This window comes from Nicotiana sylvestris, chromosome 6, assembly GCF_000393655.2.
Source record: "Nicotiana sylvestris chromosome 6, ASM39365v2, whole genome shotgun sequence".
Taxonomy (NCBI): Eukaryota; Viridiplantae; Streptophyta; class Magnoliopsida; order Solanales; family Solanaceae; genus Nicotiana; species Nicotiana sylvestris.
The window spans coordinates 119,333,661-119,353,520 of record NC_091062.1 but is presented as its reverse complement, the minus strand read 5'-3'; positions in this window follow the sequence as shown (position 1 = coordinate 119,353,520).

The window sequence follows — 19,860 nt, the reverse complement described above, 5'->3', positions numbered from 1 at the left end:
TAGCTGGAGTCGTCAATGTCTTGATTACCAACGCCAAGAGCACCCTCGCCCCTATGATAGTGTCTGAGATATACCGAGCTCTCATACCTTGTAAAGCTGGGGCAGACTTTTTCGAGGGATGCAATTTGCTATTACAAATGTGGATGATCGAGCATTTATGTCACCGCCCTCAGTATATGAGTTATGGATCCACGGAGAAAAGATGCATTAAAGAGTTCGACACAAGGATTTCAGGGTTCAAGTTGCCAGAAGGGTTTCGAGATTGGGTATCCCACCTTCGCTCCATCACTGCGGGGCAAATAGAGTGGACACTAGGTTGGCTTCCTGTTGAAGAAATTGTGTATATGCCTACCACCGGTCCTTACCTCCTTCTAATGGGTCTTCGAGGCATTCAGCCTTACGCTCCATACTAGGTGACGAGACAGTTGGGAAGATGCCAGGTGATGCACCCAGATGAAGATCTTAGTATTTATGCGGTCGAAGTCAGCTCCGGCGGCCAATTTCATGAAGAAAAAGTTCGTCGTATTTGGAACGAGTGCCAGTATTTGACAGCAAACACACAAGTGTGTGACCTATCTAGAGGCGAGGTCTCACCCGTCTACCTTGCCTGGTATAGAAAGAAGAACACCGTAAGGGCCGAACCTGAAAGACCAACCAAAAAGCCTCACATCCAGGAATTTGTTAAGGCATCGCAAGAACAGTGGGCTTGGTTGGCCAAGGAGAATGAGTACAGGGCCACAATAGGAAAATTGGAAAAACAAGTCAGGGATCTTCAGTTTGAGAACGGTTTGCAAGCCTCCGCAGAAGAGGGCGAAAAGAAAAGGCTAGCCAAAGAAAATGATGCCCTCCGAGCCCAAATTCAGGAAATGAAAATAGCAGCCGAAAACCCCGCCAGAAGTGCAAAAGATGAAAAGCTTATATGTAACCTTAGGCAGAAAGTGGGTGAATATGGTTTTGATCTAAAAAAGGCCGAGGGCGAACTGTCAAAGGCTAGAACAAAATTGGCTAAGAATGCGGAGGAACGAGCACGCTTGGTTCAACAGTTAAAAGATAAATATGACATTGGAGTCGTGGGGTTAAAGAAAAAGATCATCGTCCTTGAGAACAAAATGACCAAGCAGGCAAAAGATTTCAAAGCAGAAAGAGAACATTGATATGTCTGATGTCGCAGTTAGAAAAAGACCTGCAGCAGCTTCAAGAGCAGAATCATACAGTTGAACAAGTTTTGGATGTCATATCTCAACAGATCGGGCGGTTGCTACAGGAGAAGGGTATTATCAGAGAAAGGGTTAGGAGAATTGCGGACTGCATTATGATGAAGTGCAACTAGTGTGAAGACATGATCAGATCCATGTTCTTCGCTTCAGTTATGATTTTTGTCCGACAGATCATGGATGACTTGTTTCTCCTCCAAGAAGATATGGCGCAAAGGCCCGCAGCAAGGCCAACTGAACAGCGGTTGAGGCATTTATGTATTCTTTACTTTGTTTGTTCGAGTCTATATTTTGTTTATTTTCGAGTCTGTATTGTCAGTTTGTTAGTTCATTTTCGAGTCTGTATTTTCAGTTTTCTTTTGAAGTTGTTAGTCCACTCATCGAGTCTGTCAGTCTTTATGTTTAACTCTGTCGGGGAAGTTGTCAAAATGTTTTATTTTATGAAAATTTGAAAACCCCAAAAATGTTTTTTTATTTATTTCGCACATGTTCCCAGAACTACGCTTGGTCTGATTCATGCAGCATCATGATACGTAGGTAATCCCCATAGGATTCGGTCATAACCGTAAAATAAAAAAAAGAAAAAAAAGAAAAAGAAAAAAAAAAGAGAAAACAAGAAAAACTGTGGGAAAGAAATAATGGCAAAACAAGAGAGAAAAGTGAGAGAATAAGGGGAAAAAACAAGAACCAAGCAAAGAAAAGAAGGAATGAAAATAGAAAAAAAGAAAGGAGAGAATTTGAAAAATGAAAATTAGTGAAAGCCGGGATGACGCAAGCAGCCGTTCAAATACATAATAGAAATGGTTAACTGCTTACGTGCATTGCATCTCCAACGTGCGGTTGCCTATCTGTTAAGCTCTAATCGCTAATAAGTTTGTTGTTGTCATCAAGTTCAGGCAGGTGGTTAATTTGTTTGGCATTCTGGCAACTCACCCATACAACACCAGGTCCAAAGACAAGTTGATCAAGGCTAACCAAGAACTGGATGCAAGTGTTATTGATCCGTCAAGGGAGGGGAAAGAGTATGATGTTAATCTGAAAGAGGAGTTATATAAGTTGAAACACCAGATGGCAGAGATGTACCAGGCATGGGTGAAAGGGCATCCACCACCATCATACCCCACAAACCCTGCTTTTGTCCCGTTCATTGAAAGGTTCCAGAGGTTGTTTGATGATGTAAACATGGTAGAAGTTGGAGAAGGTTCTAGCAAAGCGAACGTGCAGTTCATCGGGCCGAATGTAAAGCTTAACAATTGGAAATCTACTCCTCTCCCTACTCGGAATGAGTCTTGGTAGTTTGTTTTGTTTTCCTTTCTATGGGTCATTCCACGGTTGTGACCCAGATTTTTATTTTTTGCTTGCTGATGTACAAATCATGTTATCCTTTATTTTCAATGAAATGCAGTTTCCCTTTTTCATCATTCCTGATAGTTTTATTTTTGTCTTCTTTTGTTCTCTGTAAAGTTCTTTTTATGCTAGTTTCAATGACATGACATGCATGAGGAATCTTCGGCCAAGTCTTAAAAGTCAATCTAATTCTGAAATACTAATCCAAGAAATAGAGTGTGATGATGAATCAGAATATGATGAGGATGAGGCCTTTGAAGAGATTAGTAAGGAACTAAGTCATTTTGAAGAAAAACCCAAGCCTAATCTGAATGATACGGAAGCAATCAATCTAGGGATCCAGATAATGTCAGAGAGACTAAGATAAGTGTCCATCTTGAACCACAAATCAGGGAAGAAATAATTAAAGCATTGTTCGAGTATAAGGATATTTTTGCATGGTCGTATGATGAAATGCCAGGCTTGAGTACCAATTTGGTGGTCCATAAATTGCCAATTGATCCAGCATTCCCTCCCGTCAAGCAGAAGTTGAGAAAGTTCAAAACTGATATGAGTGTGAAGATTAAAGAAGAGGTCACAAAGCAGCTTGATGCAAAGGTCATTCAAGTCACGCGGTATCCCACATGGTTAGCCAATGTTGTGCCCGTGCTAAAGAAAGATGGTAAGACCAGAGTGTGTGTTGATTACCGTGACCTTAACAAGGCAAGTCCAAAGGACAACTTCCCACTGCCAAATATCCATATTTTGATTGATAATTGTGCCAAGCATGAGATTGGGTCTTTCGTGGACTACTATGCGGGGTATAATCAGATTTTAATGGATGAGGAAGATGTGAAAAAGATGGCTTTCATCACGCCATGGGGAACATATTACTACCGGGTCATGCCATTTGGTTTGAAAAATGCTGGGGCAACTTACATGAGGGCAATGACTACCATATTCCATGACATGATACACAAGGAGATTGAGGTTTACGTGGATGATATGATCATAAAGTCTAAGAAGCAGTCGGACCACGTCATAGATTTGAGAAAGTTTTTCCAAAGGCTCTGCAGGTACAATCTCAAGCTCAACCCTGCAAAGTGTGCATTTGGTGTTTCGTCTGGGAATTTGTTGGGATTCATAGTCAGTCGGCGGGGCATTGAATTGGATCCTTCAAAAATCAAGGCTATCCAAGAATTACCACCACCAAAGAACAAGACCGATGTGATGATTCTATTAGGGAGGCTGAACTATATCAGCAGGTTTATTGCTCAGCTCATGACAACTTGTGAGCCCATCTTCAAGTTGCTAAAGAAGGATGCTGCGGTCAAATGGACTGATGAGTGCCAGGAAGTGTTCGATAAAATCAAAGAGTATTTGTCGAATCCACCTGTGTTGGTCCCACCGGAACCGGGAAGACCTTTGATTCTTTATTTGACAGTCTTGGATAATTCATTTGGTTGTGTATTGGGTCAGCATGACATTACTGGCAGGAAAGAGCAAGCCATCTATTATCTTAGCAAGAGGTTCACATCTTATAAGGTTAAGTATACTCCCCTTGAGAGGACATGTTGCGCCCTAACTTGGGTAGCACAAAGGTTGAAGCATTATTTGTCATCCTACACTACTTACCTCATTTCTCGCCTGGATCCTCTAAAGTACATCTTTCAAAAGCCTATGCCCACAGGAAGATGTGCGAAATGGCAGATTTTGCTCACAGAGTTCGACATTATCTATGTGACTCGAACCGTGATGAAAGCCCAAGCATTGGCCGATCACTTGGCCAAGAACCCGGTGGATGAAGAATATGAACCTTTGAGAACTTACTTTCCTAATGAAGAGGTAATGTATATTGATGGGGTCGAGAAGGATGAAAAGCCCGGTTGGAAACTCTTCTTTGGTGGGGCCTCTAACATGAAAGACATTGGAATAGGAGCTGTACTTATTTCTAAAACAAGGCACCACTACCCTGTCACTGCTCAACTCCATTTCTATTGTACCAACAACATGGTCGAGTATGAAGCGTGCATTTTGGGTTTGAGATTAGTTGTGGACATAGGAGTCCAAGAAGTGCTAGTTTTGGGAGATTCAAATCTGTTAGTGCACCAGATCTAGGGAGAATGGGAGACCCGAGATTTGAAACTCATACCGAGAGATAATGTTTGCAGGATCTCTATTAGCGGTTCAGATCAGTGGAGTTCAGGCATATCCCAAGGATCCACAATGAGGTTGATGATGCTTTGGCTACTCTGGCGTCAATGTTACATCATCCAGATAAGGCTTATGTTGACCCTTTGCATATTCAGGTCCGCGATCATCACGCTTACTGCAACATGGTGGAAGAAGAACTTAACAGTGAACCTTGGTTCCATGATATCAGGGAGTACATCAGGTCGGGGGTATATCCGGTAGCCACAGGTGATCAAAAGAGAACAATTCGGCATTTGGCTAATGGATTTTTCTTGAGTGGGGGAGTCTTGTACAAAATAACTCCAGATCTTGGGCTGTTGAGGTGCATCGATGCAAAGCAAGCCACAACTATCATGACCGAAGTACATTCCGTAGTTTGCGGGGCGCATATGAGTGGGTATGTTCTGGCAAAGAAAATTCTCTGAGCAGGTTATTATTGGCTCACAATGGACGAGATTGCATCAATTTTGTGAGCAAGTATCATCAATGCCAAGTACACAGAGATTTGATTCATTCTCCGCCATCTGAATTGCACACAATGTCTGCACCATGGCCCTTTGTTGCTTGGGGTATGGATGTCATCGGACCAATTGAGCCAGCAACATCCAATGGACACAGGTTCATTCTGGTGGCCATTGACTATTTCACTAAGTGGGTTAAAGCTAAAACTTTCAAATCTGTGACCAAGAAGACAGTGGTCGATTTTGTTCATTCAAATATCATTTGTCGATTCGGAATCCCAAAGGTGATCATCACATATAAAGGTGTTAATCTTAACAGTCATCTAATGAAAGAGGTATGTCAACATTTCAAGATTACGCATCGCAATTCCACCCCATACCACCCCAAGGCGAATGGAGCAGTCGAGGCAGCCAACAAGAACATAAAGAAGATACTTCGGAAAATGGTGCAGGGTTCCAGGCAATGGCATGAAAAGTTGCCATTTGCTCTGTTGGGTTATCGCACTACTGCTCGTACTTCAATGGGAGAAACTCCTTATTTGTTAGTATATGGCACTGAAGCAGTGATACCCACGGAAGTTGAAATCACATCCATTCGGATTGTTGCTGAGGCCGAAATTGATGATGATGAGTGGGTCAAAACTCATTTGGAGCAATTAAGTTTGATTGATGAGAAAAGATTGGCAGCAGTGTGTCATAGCCAGTTGTATCAAAAGAGAATGGCAAGAGCATACAACAAGAAGGTGCGTCCGCGGAAATTTGAAGTGGGTCAGCAAGTACTGAAATGCATCCTTCCACATCAGGCTGAAGCGAAAGGCAAGTTCGCCCCAAATTAGCAGGGGTCGTTCATTGTAACAAGAGTGTTATCCAATGGTGATTTATATTTAACAGACATAGAAGGCAAATGTGTAGATATGACTATCAATTTTGATGCAGTCAAAAGATATTATGTATGATTTCTTTGGTTTGTCTAAATTGTTGTTGTTACTTGGCATATTTTTAAGATTAGAATGACGAAGGCATTTTATTCTGCTATCTAAACACTTTATCCTTTGATACTCCTTTGAGCCTAATTTATTTCCTCTCATACCCCTCTTTTGGAATCAGTAACAAAATTCAGAAACACGAACGCAAAAGGTAAGTAAAGAAGAAAAAAAAGAGAAAAAGAGAAGAGAAAAGAGAAAGAAAAGAATGGAAAAAAGTGAAAGAAATAAAAAGGATAAAAGAAGAAAAGAAATAAAAAAAAAGAAAAGAAAAAAAAAGAAAAGAAAAAAGAGAGAAAGAAAAAAAAGAGAAAAGTACAAAAACAAAGCAATTCTTATGACATGAACTGCGTTCGACCTGATTCCCTTTAAGGATATGTAGGCAGCCTCATGGTTCGATCCCATCAAAATAAAATTCAAAAGTCCCCAAGCAAAGGAACTGGGGTAGAAGTTGTGGTTGTTGTAAGAGATCTGATTCCAAAAGTTGTAATTTTGAAACCAGTCGAGCTGTTTTAAGCCTTTGTGATATCTTTTCTTTCTAACCCTATCTAAAAACCCACATTATGATCCAAAGAAAGACCTTCCGATCAGTCTTCAAGAGACGCCAAGTCGAGCAAGTGGAGGTGTAATTCATATCAGGGGCAACACTCCGGTATAAGCAGGAAAAAGAACAAAATAAGAGAGTCTTATTGGTGAAAACCCTCACGGGCACCGTAAGGAGATTGAAAGCAGAGAGAAATTAAAAATAAGAGAGCCTTATTGGTGAAAGCCCTCACGGGCACCGTAAGGCATCGGTGAGTTGAGAGATGAATAAATGAGAGAGGTTTGCTGGTGAAAACCCTTCAGGGCACCGCAAGCCGAATAAGGTTGTTGACTTTGCGAAGGAATCAGATTATGGGAACCCCAGGCATAAAGTGTGAACACTGAAAGAGGGTTGACCGAATGGACTAGGCTGATTAATCCGAAGTGCATGTCATGATCATTGGTACCATCTGCTTCACTCAGATAAGTCTCTTTTCCTTTTCTCCCTCAAACAGTCACCCAGTTTTGGATTTTCTTCTTTATTCCTAACTCTCGAAATCATTGCATTTCATTTCTTTTGGGTTTATCTCTCTAAGGCTTTTCCAATGCCAGCCTTTTTTAAGCAAATAAGAAAGGATTTCAAAGCTTACTACCAACGTCCAAAATTGCAAAAGCAAAGTGCGGCCAAAGCATACCAGAAATAGCATAATGCAAAAATGAAAAATATAGTGTTAATGAAAGTTCAAGCGGTCGAGTGGTTTGTGAATTTAGGGGAGGATACAGAGGGTCAGGTAGAAAGGTCAGAAATGTAAAACAACGGGTTGGGTGTAGAGCACTCGGGTCATTCAGGGTCCTACGGCTGAAATTCAGTCAGAAAGTCAAACAATTCTTGGCTAGTTCAAAGCAGCCAGTTAGAGCAAAGCACGGCAATGGAAAGGCCGCCTTCATCAAGAATGCCACAAACTAACCACCACATTTTTCAAACTGATAAAGTTTTCTTTGATTGAAACAGGGGTAAGAAATCTCGTTTGTTCCGGAGGAACCCTCCGTGAGAAAAGCATGTACCGGACAGGTTCGACCGTAAATCTCAGGACCCGCCTAGATAATGGGATTTAATATAAAGTTCTCAGGACCCTCCTAGACAATGAGACCTAGTTAAAATTCGAAACATTCATGAGTAACAGTTCTAGCATAAACTCTACCTTGAGGAAATATAAGTTGGTTTTGAAGTTTTCATTCTTAGGATGAGATTCAATTGGAAATTTTCAGGACCCTCCTGAATAATGGGACTTAGTTTTAAGACCTCCGTTAGATAATAAGATTCAGCATAAGTTTCACCTTTAGGAAGTTGGATTTAGCTCTGAAGTGTTCACTCTTAAGATGAGATTTGATTTTAATTTTCAGGACCCTCCTAGATAATGGGGCCTAGCTTTTAGACTCTTAGAGATATTGGGAAACATGATTCAATTAACACTTACAGATGTCCCCAGCCACCAAACTGGGGAAGAAAATTTTCTTTTGTTTTTGTCTGTTTTGTTGTAATCAGGCGCCAACCTGGAGAATAAGGAAAGATGGCACATGATCAAAGGAAGACGGTTTCAAGTTCAGCAATCAGGAGCTCGCCTAGAGAACAAGGGAAAGCAAGTCAAGTTTCAAAGAAAAGCAGTATAGGTGTTGTAAATCAGGAACCCACCTAGAAAACAAGGGAAAACAGGTCAAGTTTTGAGGAAAAACAGGTCAAGTTTTGGCAATCAGGAGCCCACCTGGATAGCAAGGGAATACAGTTAAAGTTTTGGCAATCAGGAACCTACCTGGAGAACAAGGGAAAACAAGTCAAGTTTCAAGGAAAAAACAGTGCAAGTGTTGAAAATCAGGCACCCATCTGGAGAACAAAGGGAAAGCAGCAATGTTCAAAAGAAGACGTGTCAAGGTCAGCAATCAGGAGCCTGTCTGGAGAACAAGGGAAAATAAGTCAAGTTTCAAGGAAAAAATAGTGCAAGTGTTGGAAATCAGGCACCCACCTGGAAAACAAAGGGAAAGCAGCAATGTTCAAAAGAAGACGGGTCAAGGTCAGCAATCAGAAGCCCACCTGGAGAATAAGGGAAAACAAGTCAAGTTTCGAGGAAAAGCAGTTCAAGTTTTGGCAATCAGGCGCCCGCCTGGAGAGCAAGGAAATACAGTTAAAGTTTTGGTGATCAGGCGCCCACCTGGAGAGCAAGGGAATACCGTTAAAGTTTTGGTAATCAGGTGCCCACCTGGAGAGCAAGGGAATACAGTTCAAGTTGTGGCAATCAGGCGCCCACTTGGAGAACAAGGGAATACATTTTGAGTTGAGGAATCAGGCGCCTACCTGGAGAACAAGGGGATTTATTTCAAGTTTCAAGTCAGTAGCAGGCACCCACTCGGAGAACAAGGGAAATCATTTCAGAATTCAATTCATGTTAGAAGTAGCAGAATCTCGCGGCAAGAATGCGAGTCAAAAGCCCGAAATGATCAACAGAAGTTAGTGACATCCCAGAATAAGAAAAAAGAAAGAAGTGAATCCAAAATGCAGAAGTAGAGAGAGATGTGAGCTGCTCAAGTTACGACTGAAATCACGAGTACTGCATATCCGGTCTTGATTCGAAAAGTTGAAGAAGAACAAGCTAGCACTCGTAGCTAACAAGCACTAAGGTTAAAATATAAAGTCTGCATGAAGAATCATTCTAGACTCAAGATCAAACTTCAGAAGACTTATAGATAGGAATCTTATAACTCATAGGTGACAGGCTTAGTTAGTCTTTCTCATTTTGATGTAATAGCAGGACCGTGGGTCGGAACCTCGACGGAACGGCACCTCACTCGGCTCTCCAGCTCATCCGGCTATCATTTTCCCGAACTACACTGACCTGATTCCTTTATAGCCAAGAATATGTAGGCAACCTCGGGAGCAGGGTGCGATCAAATCTTTCAAAAATGCTTCCCACGGAGTATTCAAAAGGGCAAAAATCGCTCGTATCCGCTCACTTTATATTTACACGAAAACTCTTCGGGTTTCTGAGCAAAGAGGGACAGCTGTGAGCACGTGATTTTTGCCCTATAGGAATTACTCCCATAAAATTTAAGAAAATAATTTTTCCCCATTATTTTCAATTTTGTAGATTTTTCGCATGATGTTTTTGTTAGTTGTTTGCATTTTTCTTTGCATGTTTATTTTATTTAAATCATGAAAAAGGTATAAAAATATCATGTATTGCATTTAGGTTTTTCTACAGTTCCAGGGTGAATCAGTTAGTTTTTTTTTTTAAAAAACGAAAATCACAAAAATTGGCTCATTTTTACAATTATTGTCTTTAATTTTTAGATTATTGATTTTTCTCTTTAAATTTAGGATCAAATAATTTTTATAAATTTTGTAATTTGATAATTAGTTTAATTTTACAACTTAGATTAATTTGGGGTTTAATTTAGGATTTTTATTAATTTAGGAAAATGAAAAAGAAAAAAAAGGAAAAAGGAAAAATAATTGAATAAAGAGAGGGAAATTAGAAAGGAAAAAGGGTTGTTAGGCCCAACCCCTTTGACCCAAAATCCAATCCCAATTTACCCGCCCAGGTCCAGCCCAAAACCCCTGACCCGTTCCCGCGACCCACCCCATTTCCCCCTTAGTATATAAACTTCTTATAAAAATCTCCCCAAGAGTTGAACCCTAAATTCCAAGCTCAGAAATGGCACCTATCCCTATCCCCGATTCAGCTCGCCCAAATCGCCCAACTCATCTGAGTTTTCAGACGAGTTCTTCCCCAAACTCATCACACATGGTCCCCTCCTCTCCAACGTGGCATAACCGTTCTCTGACAGAATATTTTCAGCATTATGCCATTCTCACGCGCTTTTGATTTCTTGTGATGAATCTCGGTTAAATGGTAGCGGTTGGATGTGAGAAATCACATCCATGCCTTCCATTTGTCTGGGTTTTGTTCTATGTGAGATTGGGGTTCATTTTTGCGGATTTGGGGATAAAATTTGGGGATTTAGGAGAAGAGGGCAGAAGCTTCGAGAGTTGAGTATATATAGTGAGGTTTTCAGAGATTTGGGGAGGAAGAAAAAAAATTCGGAGATTTTTCTGAGTGGATTTTTAGAATTTGTCATCCGAAAAAGAAGTCTTTGGTTTTTTTTCCTGATATTTTAGGACATCCTCTTTGATTTAGTTTTTTTTTCAGTTTATTCTTTGATATCCAGAAACAGAAAAACACAAAATATTATTACATGTATTTGGCTTCTTGATTTGATTTTCCAACGATGGAATTTGATTAAGGATGGTCTGAGTTCGTCGGAGTTGAAGATCATTTTTCCGTTTCGAATTTTGTTAGTGTTTCGTGTTTCTCGTTGCGGTCTCATCTCTTTATTTCCAGCAGCTAGGAAAGAAGGATTTGGTTGTAAACGACACTTCTCATTGCTGTTGTTAAAAGAAGAATTACTTAACAGGTGGATTTCCTTTTCCCCACTCTTTATTTTTCTTGAATCGAGCTTAGAAGAAGCCATGAATAGACATATTTAAATTTCATAGTGATAACAAATTTGTTCATCCATCTTCTGTTCGTTCCATTTCATTATAGGAGGTGTGTCTAAGTTGATAGTTCTATGTCAGTTGTGCTCTTTTGAGTATTTTGTGTGAAGTGATTAGCATGGTTATGTGTTCTTTCTTTCTTTTTCTCTTTCCCTGGTTTAAAAGAATGAATCAACTTTTCTCAAGGTTCTCATGGTCTATTTCCTAATTGACAAATAAGAATTAGAATTATGTGCTTGCTTGGAAGCTTCTTCTGTTGTAGGAATCTGAAAAATTATCTTCATTACGTGTTTGGATTGAGTTAATGGTTGGTTTTGTTAGTCAATTTCAATACAGCATGGTGTGTTAACCAATTTTCAGGAATTCAAAGATGTTGATTTCAAAATAAGCATCGTTACTGCTATGATCTTCTATTTTATTAAAAGTGATTTGAAGCATGTTTAGTCTGTCATTAAGTTGAATCATTTTATTTTGTTGAAACTTAAAGGATGGGATTCCGTTTCCCTGATTAAATGGTCTTTGTTTTAACTTAGTGCTATGGCATATTTTGGACCAACCCGCCTCTGAAATTGTTGTATTTTCCTTCAATAGTTGCAAGTTTGAAGTCAGGAGAAGTCTTAAGAGTACCATTTTGATTAAATTGATGTGTACACGGTTTGAATGGAAACCTTCTGAAGCATTTTCAATTTTGCATTCCGAGGGGCATAACAGAATTCTCAAGCTTCCTGTATTAATCACGCTTTGTTCTAGAATTCCCGTGTTATTGAATCTGAGAATTTCGAATGTGTTGTGCATAATGTTAAGGATCATATTAAATCCATGTGGTTACTATTTGTTCAGAGATAAGATATCAGTTAGTGGTTTTTCCAATGGCTCAAACTCATCTTTACTTTTATTAATTCTTTTAGTTTTTTTTTGGTCACACGTTCGTTCTCTAATAATTTAGTTTGGATCTTCTGTTTGATAATTGGTTTCATCGAGTATGAATTCGTTTGGATGACCAATGTCGGGCAGTGTGGAGATTTATATAAATTCATGACCTAGCAATAAATCTTAATATAGTTTAGGAAATAATTCATGGACATTCGTAATTTGCTTTATGCATATAATTAAACCATCACAACTACGGGTACGATTTCCGTGACATAGCTGTGACATCTAATTTCAAATTAGTTTTAATAAGAATATCCATAGTTTATTTAGTTGAATAGTTTTGAGGCGTGACATTCATACCTTTGAATCATACAATCTATGGCCTTCATATTTTATAATTTAGTTACTAAAATGAACCTCGTAGTTTGCTTTAGACAGGTAATTAAACTATTACAACTACGGGTACGATTCCCGTGACGTGGCTGTGATACTTGATTTTTAAATCAGATATAAGAAGGAATATCTTTAGTTTGCCTTTCAAAAGAAAATATATACAAACCTTTTCTTTTATAATAATTTGAGGTGCGCCATACAGAAATAAATTTCATAACATATGGCCCTTGCATAAATACAAAATTAGTTTTGAAAATACCTTGCACTCTCGTAGTTTGCATTAGGCGCATTTAATTAAATAATTATCATAACTACGGATACGGTTCCCGTGACGTGGTCGTGACACCTAATTTCTAAAAAATCCGGGGGTACATTTATGTGACCCGGTACAATTTAATTTTATTAATAAAAATAAACATGTTGTAGATCGTTGGTACAGTTCCCGTGACACGATTCGCGATGTGTAATCAAAGTATTTAGTTGTATAACAATTGGATTATTAAAAGCGGTTTAAAAGGAATAAAATGCACATAGGTTTAAAAATATTTTAAAATTAGATAAATAGGCCAATAATAATAGTTGGGCGACCGTTCTAGAACCACGGAACCCGGGAATGCCTAACACCTTCTCCCGGGTTAACAGAATTCCTTACCCGGATTTTTGTGTCCGCATACTGTAAAACAGAGTCAATCTTTCCTCAATTCGAGATTTGAACCGGTGACAGGACACCTTAAATTACCCCAAGTGGCAACTCTGAATCCTGAATAAATAATCCCGTTTTGATTGTCACTTAAATTAAAAAAAACTCTTTTATACCCTTTCGGGGGTAGTAAAAAGGAGGTGTGACAGCTCTGGCGACTTTTCTGTGGACCCCAACCCAGAATCTTTGGTTCAGGGTTCAAGAATTCGAGCTTAGAATAATTATTATATTTGGCTCTATTTATTGTCTGATTTTATCTACATGTTTGGGCCTAATGCGCTAAATGTTGCTTTTTACCGCTTCGATATTATCTGAACTATATATAAACTGCTACGAAACCCCTCTCTTCTATCTTCTGAGGAGTGCACGCTGGCATGACTTCTTTCTGTTAGTGTCATATCCCAATTTAGAATGAGGTTCGGACAAGTTGCAAAGCCGGATGATCTTTTGGTTACCGGTATGCTGCCCCCCCCCCCGGCTCGAGTTGTCCGCTCGGATAAGCCTGGTCTAGAACAATACACCCAGGTTTTAAACCTAGAATAACTCAGCCTCATGTAGGAACGCTTGTTTGCATCATGTGCATTTGACTTTGGGGACTCAACACAGGGATTGGGTCCGTCTAGGACAAGCGTACTCGTAAATAAAAAACCAACCTGATGCATTTTATGTGCTACCTGTACATATAATTTGTTTCGGATTGCATGTTTACCGGCTTCTAGATTGAGTGAGGAAAACCAAAAGAAAAACCAAGTTGAGGTATGATAGAGGATTTCACCCGTTTCCCAAAAATGGTGCCCAAAATATCCCGAAACTCTGCCGAATTTTTGAAAAAAGAGAATAAAAAGATTCCTGGAAAAATAAAGAAAAAAAAGGTTTCTTGGAAAGAGAAGAGTTAGTCCAAAATGATTTTTGTTTTTTTTCCTTTTCATGTTAAAACTGGCCGAACTACGTGGGTTTGATTCTCACCGGACGTGGGATACATAGGCAACCCTCATCGGGTCCAGCCCCGCTTTTGAAAATTTTGAAAAACAAAATATGAAGTGTCGTCATTTTGTTATAAATAAAGTAGGTGATGTCGTTTTGTCTAAATAGCTGAATGTCCCAGCGAGATGTCGGAAGGCTGCTTTGCAAAAATAGCCACCGGCGGTTTCTTTGTTAATTTTGGCCATTAGCGAACGTAGCCCTAAGAACTTCCATTCCAAAGTAATGAAAGGTTGTATTCGCAAAAGTACCCTTGATTTATTTTTGCAAAAATAAGCCTTTTGTCAGTTTTCAAATAAGATTCACTTTATCTTTTAACCCATCGCCTTAATCTAAATGTGCAGAATGAGCACGAGTCAAAATTTACCAATGAAGGTCATGTCCAAGATTCCGTTGGATCTACTCATGTGGTGAGAAGATTTGGGTAAAGAAGGAAGAGATGTGGTCAACCTTTATTTAGGAGGGCTCACCAGATTGATGAAGGTCAGGACTAGAGGAGACATAATAAGGGCACTGGTAACATTTTGGGACCCAGCTCACAACGTCCTACATTTCTCAGATTTTGAACTCACACCCACCTTGGAAGAGATAGCGAGTTATATGGGAAGTACCGAAGGTCTAAGGCATAAGTACCTGGTCGCTCCAAGAACCGTTACCCCTCACAAGTTCCTGGATTTGCTAAAAATAAGCAGGGGGTCAAGTACGCAGATTTGGCGATCGGTTTTTCCACTCTACGCTTCATATACCAGAGTACGGGCATGTAGGAGGATTTGACAACCTGGAAAGTAAGCTTTGTAGCAAAGGGAACCGAGCAAAATGGGATGAGCGTAGGCGTTTTGCTTTCATGGTAGCTTTCTTAGGTCTCGTGGTGTTTCCTCGGAAGTATGGGAATATCGATCTGCAGGTAGCTGGAGTCGTCAATGTCTTGATTACCAACGCCAAGAGCACCCTCGCCCCTATGATAGTGTCTGAGATATACCGAGCTCTCATAGCTTGTAAAGCTGGGGCAGACTTTTTCGAGGGATGCAATTTGCTATTACAAATGTGGATGATCGAGCATTTGTGTCACCGCCCTCAGTATATGAGTTATGGATCCACGGAGAAAAGATGCATTGAAGAGTTCGACACAAGGATTTCAGGGTTCAAGTTTCCAGAAGGGTTTGGAGATTGGGTATCCCACCTTCGCTCCATCACTGCGGGGCAAATAGAGTGGATACTGGGTTGGCTTCCTATTGAAGAAATTGTGTATATGCCTACCACCGGTCCTTACCTCCTTCTAATGGGTCTTCGAGGCATTCAGCCTTACGCTCCATACTAGGTGACGAGACAGTTGGGAAGATGCCAGGTGATGCACCCAGATGAAGATCTTTGCGGTCGAAGTCAGCTCCGGCGGCCATTTTCATGAAGAAAACGTTCGTCGTATTTGGAACGAGTGCCAGTATTTGACAGCAAACACACAAGTGCGTGACCTATCTAGAGGCGAGGTCTCACCCGTCTACCTTGCCTGGTATAGAAAGAAGAACACCGTAAGGGCCGAACCTGAAAGACCAACCAAAAAGCCTCACATCCAGGAATTTGTTAAGGCATCGCAAGAACAGTGGGCTTGGTTGGCCAAGGAGAATGAGTACAGGGCCACAATAGGAAAATTGGAAAAACAAGTCAGGGATCTTCAGTTTGAGAATGGTTTGCAAGCCTCCGCAGAAGAGGGCGAAAAGAAAAGGCTAGCCAAAGAAAATGACGCCCTCCGAGCCCAAATTCAGGAAATGAAAATAGCAGCCGAAAACCCCGCCAGAAGTGCAAAAGATGAAAAGCTTATAGGTAACCTTAGGTAGAAAGTGGGTGAATATGGTTTTGATCTAAAAAAGGCCGAGGGCGAACTGTCAAAGGCTAGAACAAAATTGGCTAAGAATGCGGAGGAACGAGCACGCTTGGTTCAACAGTTAAAAGATAAATATGACATTGGAGTCGTGGGGTTAAAGAAAAAGATCATCGTCCTTGAGAACAAAATGACCAAGCAGGCAAAAGATTTCAAAGCAGAAAGAGAACATTGATATGCCTGATGTCGCAGTTAGAAAAAGACCTGCAGCAGCTTCAAGAGCAGAATCATACAGTTGAACAAGTTTTGGATGTCATATCTCAACAGATCGAACGGTTGCTACAGGAGAAGGGTATTATCAGAGAAAGGGTTAGGAGAATTGCGGACTGTATTATGATGAAGTGCAACTAGTGTGAAGACATGACCAGATCCATGTTCTTCTCTTCAGTTATGATTTTTGTCCGACAGATCATGGATGACTTGTTTCTCCTCCAAGAAGATATGGCGCAAAGGCCCGCAGCAAGGCCAACTGAACAGCGGTTGAGGCATTTATGTATTCTTTACTTTGTTTGTTCGAGTCTATATTTTGTTTATTTTCGAGTCTGTATTGTCAGTTTGTTAGTTCATTTTCGAGTCTGTATTTTCAGTTTTCTTTTGAAGTTGTTAGTCCACTCATCGAGTCTGTCAGTCTTTATGTTTAACTCTGTTGGGGAAGTTGTCAAGATGTTTTATTTTATGAAAATTTGAAAACCCCAAAAATGTTTTTTTATTTATTTCGCACATGTTCCCAGAACTACGCTTGGTCTGATTCATGCAGCATCATGATACATAGGTAATTCCCATAGGATTCGATCATAACCGTAAAATAAAAGAAAAGAAAAAAAGAAAAAGAAAAAAAAAAAGAGAAAACAAGAAAACCTGTGGGAAAGAAATAATGGCAAAACAAGAGAGAAAAGTGAGAGAATAAGGGGAAAAACAAGAACCAAGCAAAGAAAAGAAGGAATGAAAATAGAAAAAAAGAAAGGAGAGAATTTGAAAAATGAAAATTAGTGAAAGCCGGGATGACGCAAGCAGTCGTTCAAATACATAATAGAAATGGTTAACTACTTACGTGCATTGCATCTCCAACGTACGGTTGCCTATCTGTTAAGCTCTAATCTCTAATAAGTTTGTTGTTGTCATCAAGTTTAGGCAGGTGGTTAATTTGTTTGGCATTCTGGCAACTCACCCATACAACACCAGGTCCAAAGACAAGTTGATCAAGGCTAACCAAGAACTGGATGCAAGTGTTATTGATCCGTCAAGAGAGGGGAAAGAGTAAGATGTTAATCTGAAAGAGGAGTTATATAAGTTGAAACACCAGATGGCAGAGATGTACCAGGCATGGGTGAAAGGGCATCCACCACCATCATACCCCACAAACCCTGCTTTTGTCCCATCGCTGGCTCAATCCCAAGAACCTCCCATTGTTGATTCATCTCCAGGCTTCCCCATTTACCACCACTACCAAGGCACCACTTCCCAAACCCCACAAGTACCACCACCCAAGCCAGTCCCATACCCTCCCCCACCAACCACCCTTGTTTTCGTGGCGCCCCCACCCGCTACACTCCACGATCCTCCAGTGAGCCCTTATTCCAGACCTAGGATAACTAGTACTATCCCTCGGAGCCTACTTTCAAGGCCCAGAGCATTACTCCTACACTCCACGTTTCGACCTCCCAGATGAGACTGAGAAACCACCTAAAAACCCGGAACGGGAGGAGATGTTCAGGAAGGTTAGAAGCCTGGAACAGTCATTCAGAAACATGCAGGGATTGGGAGGCTAGGGTAAGCGTAGCCTATAAAGACTTGTGTCTATTTCCCGATGTTTAGTTGCCTATGGGATTTAAGATGCCGAAGTTTGATTTGTATGAGGGGCATAGAGACTCGGTGGCCCATTTGAGGGGATTCTGAATGAGAGGAGCCGGCGGGAAATACGAGCTATTAATGGCATACTTTAGCCAGAGTCTGAGTGGTTCGGCATTGGAGTGGTACACTGTTAGGATCACAGCAGATGGTATACCTGGGATGATTTGGCCCAAGCATTCGCTCGTCATTTCCAGTACAACATTGAGATTGTTCCAGATTGTTTGTCATTGACTAAGATTGAGAAGAAGCTTAGTGAAAGTTTCAGAGAATATGGTTTTCGCTGGAGAGAACAAGCGGCAAGAGTTAACCCCTCCGGTGAAGGAGATTAAAATGGTGGAGTACTTTCTGCAGGCTCTGGAGCATACCTATTTTGTCCATCTGATATTGGCCATAGGCAAGTCTTTCAACGAGGTAGTGAAGATGGGTGGCATGGTGGAAGAAGGGCTTAAATCAAGAAAAATCATGAGTTACTCGGCTATCAAGGCAAGCATCCAAGCCATTCAGAACGGTACTGGGGGAGTGATTGGAAAGAAGAAGAAAGAAGACGTGGCAACAGTTGATTCAGGATCATGGTTTGGATCCAGGGGCCCGTCGCACCATTATACCCAGCCTCGTTCCCTCACCGAACCTATACCCAAACCCCATATAACCCACCCCAACACTACTTCCCATCACCAGACCCTCATATTTCAGTCCACCACATGCATACATATACTCAACCCCCTGCCTACTCACAATGGTGTGCTCCAGCCCCACAAAACACCTATCCAGCTCCACAAAATGCTTACCCACCCCCACGAGCCTATCGAAACCCTGTCGGCCTAGGTTTCCAACCCAATCCAGCGTTCAAAAATGAGAGGTTGCAGCGAAAGAAAACTTTCACCCCGTTGGGGGAGTCTTATACCAGTTTATTCCATAGATTGAGGCAGTTGGATATGCTGAGGCCAATTGAGTCGAAATCGCCAAACCCTCCTCCAAAGAATCTTGATTACTCCTTGAGATGTGAATATTGTTCTGGTACTTCGGGGCATGATACGGAGAAGTGCTAACACTTAAAAAATGCCATCCAGGAGCTCATTGACATAAACCGGATTGAAGTCCAGACTCCAGAGGCACCCAACATCAATCAGAACCCATTGCCAACCCATGAGAAAACAAACATTAAGGAAAGATGATTCGGTCCAGCAAGGTCAAGCCAGTTAAAAAACCAATGGTGGAAGGATCAGTGAGCAAGTTGAGCACGACAAACGGTGAACCATCTGTGGTAGTTAAGGAAAGATCCCCAAGTGATGTTATAGCAAATCAAGAAAAGTCAAAAGTGGTTGTGCTAGAAGTGGCAAACAAGCCTATCATAATTGTAAAGAATGCCCGTACGGACCCTGTCATCATCAAGGCTGTAACCCAGTTGCCGGTAGTCAACACCAAGGCTATCCCATGGAACTATGAACGGGTGATAGTGACCTATAAGGGAAAGGAAGTGAAAGAATAAGTCAATGAGGCCCAAGGATTAACTCATTCGGGGAGATGCTTTGCCCTGAAAGAGTTAAGGAAAGCTAAAACATCCAGAGATAACCTAGTTCTAGTAAAGAAAGCAGTCACTGAAGAAGAGGCGGAGGCGTTTCTGAGAAAAATGAAGGTACAAGATTATTACATCGTGGAGCAGCTGAGGTTGAAAGGTTCCAAAAACCTTCCTCTGTCCCGTTCATTGAAAGGTTCCAGAGGTTGTTTGATGATGTAAACATGGTAGAAGTTGGAGAAGGTTCTAGCAAAGCGAACGTGCAGTTCATCGGGCCGAATGTAAAGCTTAACAATTGGAAAGCTACTCCTCTCCCTACTCGGAATGAGTCTTGGTAGTTTGTTTTGTTTTCCTTTCTATGGGTCATTCCACGGTTGTGACCCAGATTTTTATTTTTTGCTTGCTGATGTACAAATCATGTT